The sequence below is a fragment of the Poecile atricapillus genome, chromosome 2, assembly GCF_030490865.1.
Source record: "Poecile atricapillus isolate bPoeAtr1 chromosome 2, bPoeAtr1.hap1, whole genome shotgun sequence".
NCBI classification, from domain to species: Eukaryota; Metazoa; Chordata; class Aves; order Passeriformes; family Paridae; genus Poecile; species Poecile atricapillus.
The window spans coordinates 115,660,953-115,663,753 of NC_081250.1; the positions used below are offsets into that span (position 1 = coordinate 115,660,953).

The following is a 2,801-nucleotide window of genomic DNA, read 5'->3' on the forward strand; positions in this document are numbered from 1 at the left end:
TGAGATGGAATTAAAAGGCAAAAGAGGATGGGCCCTTCCAGGTTTAGAGTTATTCCAGGAATATCATTCAGGAGCCTATTCAGAGGGAGTGATTGTGCCAGACTTAAGAGGAACCCATAGGGCACCTTATAGTGTTGTCATTACCATAATACATGGCAATTTCATCTGCAAAAACCTGACCAATTTACATTCCTCTTTGTCTGCAGGATCTGAGTGATACCCAACTTTTCTGCATTTGTATTACTACAGCTTTATCAGAAAGCTATTTTGTATGAAAAATATACAAATTTTTCATTATTCAGTCTTATTCTTCCATCAGGCTGAGGAAGAAATTAAATATTCGTCATTTATTCTGTATAGCATAATCATGACTACAGGCTTATTAATCTCTATGCAATTGTAATAGGAAGTGATAGAGCTTCCACAATCTTTCTGCACAGTCTGATAGCCCTTAAAATGCCTCATTATAATAATGCAGAAAAGTACCAAAATTTCCTATCTTTTTATATTTCTCTACTTATATTTCTTTATTCACAGACACAAAGGATCATAGAATCATAGAATGATTTGAGTTGGAAGAGGACCTTTAAAATTATTTTGTTCCAACTCCCCTGCCATGGGCAGGGACACCTTCAACTAAACCAGGCTGCACAGAGCCCATCCAGCCTAGCTTGTAACACCTCAAGGAATAGGGCATCCACAAGTACCCTGTTTAACCTGGAGCACTGCCTCACCGCTTTCACAGTAAAGATTTTTTTTCCTAATATCTAACTTAAACCTACTCTGTTTCAGTTTGAGCCCATTCTCCCTTGTCCTGTCACTACATGTCCTTGTAAAAATAATCTTGCTCTATCTTTCATGTCTTCAGGTACTGGAAACACACAATACTGTCACTCCAAAGCCTTCTCTTTTCCAGGCTGAATAATCTTAATTCTCTCAGCCTTTTCTTATTGGAGAGGTGCTCCATCCCTCTGTTCAACTTGGTGACCTCCTCTGGACTTGCTCCAGCAGGTCGATGTTCTTCTTTAGGGGGACCCCAGAGCTGGATGCAGGGTTCCAGCTGGGGTCTCACCAGAGTGGGGTAGAGGGGCAGAACCCCCTCCCTGTCCCTGCTGGCCACTTTGGCTTTCTGGGCTGAGTGCACATTGCTGGATCATTTCCAGCCTCTCATCTACCAGCACCCCCACATCCTTCTTGCAGAGCTGCTCTGGATCTGTCCATCCCCCAAGCCTGTGTTGAGGAAGGGGTTTGCCCTGACCCAGGTGCAGCACCAGAACTTGGTCTTGGTAAACCTCATGAAATTCTCATGGATCCACTTCTTGAGCTTGTCCAGATCCCTCTGGATGGCATCCTGTCCTTCAGGTGTGGCAGCTGCACTGCTCAGCTCGGCATCATAAAGAAGCTGTCAGGAGTGGGATTTGAACCCACGCCTCCAGGGGAGACTGCGACCTGAACGCAGCGCCTTAGACCGCTCGGCCATCCTGACCTGCCTAATAAATGAGAAATTCTGTTGGAACCCTCTATACATCATTTGTAATCACTTATGAAAGCAAGTTTGGATTACATACCGATGTACCAAAAATATTTCTGCAAACAGTAAGAAGAGGCTGTAAATACTGCTCTTGTTCTCTTTGTTTTCCTCTGTGTGTATTTTTTTTTTTTTTTTTTTTTTTTTACTACAATTTCTGGCCCTGGTAGTATTTGAAATTCCTTATGAGAACAGTTGAATCTCTCCTATTATTAGATTAGACTTGCAGGCATTTTAAATCAACATTTGTAAGAACAAACATTAAAGAAGGGGAAAAAAAGGTATCTCCAGGAATGCAGGCCAACATATCAACTTTTAATACACTGGTATACACTTTTTTCTTTATAATAGTACTGCTTGCTAGGCATATTAAAAAACACCACAATATTTTGCCAACAGGCTGGTTCTGATGACAGGAACAGATGAAAATTTGAATAAAATGCTAAATAGACATGATGTACTTTTTCTCCAGCTTCTCCAGGTTATATTCTTCATTAATTTCTTGTCTGGGTGAGATTCTTGCCATTAGTATGTAAAACAATGAAAATTTGCTTTAATGTGTACTCATACTAAGTCTGACCTTCTGTATTTGCTTTCAAATAAGTAAGTGAAGTCACTGACCAGATTTATGAAGAACCAAGCAGGTGTTTGCCACCCTGCTGCTGATACAAGTGTAGTTACTAACTTCACATAGTCTGACTGTCTGCTAAGAGAGTTGGACTGTCAGATGCTGCAAAATCTGCAATTTTTCTGATTTTCAATGTCCTACTATAGCATTCGTGTCACCACTTTATTCCAATGTTGACATGGCTTCCTTGCTGGATTTAGCTTGTGCAACGCAAAAGAAATTAAATCCTCCTCTGAGTCCGAGACAGTGTTTTTGTCTCTCCTGTTTTGCTCATTGGTCCTCAGACAAGATGTATAACAGGAGCCAGAAGAGATGCTGCCCCAATCTTGTGTGGGGATGTGGAAAACGATGGTCCTTGAAGTAGCTGGCACTGAAAACAACTCTGTCATGGGCCAAACACAGAGGTGGGGAGGTGAGCATTAAATTATTGCCTGGTGTGTTTTGGGGAAAAAAAAAAAATTGTGTCTGGAGGGAGGGGATGTACTTTGGTGCCTGGAAGCAACCCCAACAGCAAGTGTATAAATACACTGGTAGGGACCTGGAGGATTGGTGCAAGAGCTGATGTACACAACTGTAGGCTTCAGTCCCAGGGCTGTCTCTTTGTTTAAGAAAAATCCCTAAACTATGTGGTCTGTTTAAAAGACT

The 2,801-nt window shown here is 41.6% G+C and overlaps 1 non-coding gene across 1 annotated transcript; it reads right to left on the bottom strand.

Moving 5' to 3' along the window:
• Positions 1-1,403: 1,403 nt before the first annotated feature.
• TRNAL-CAG (transfer RNA leucine (anticodon CAG)) lies at positions 1,404-1,486 on the bottom strand. Its single transcript has one exon. It is a non-coding gene; the product is annotated as a tRNA-Leu (tRNA).
• Between the last annotated feature and the right edge of the window lie 1,315 nt (positions 1,487-2,801).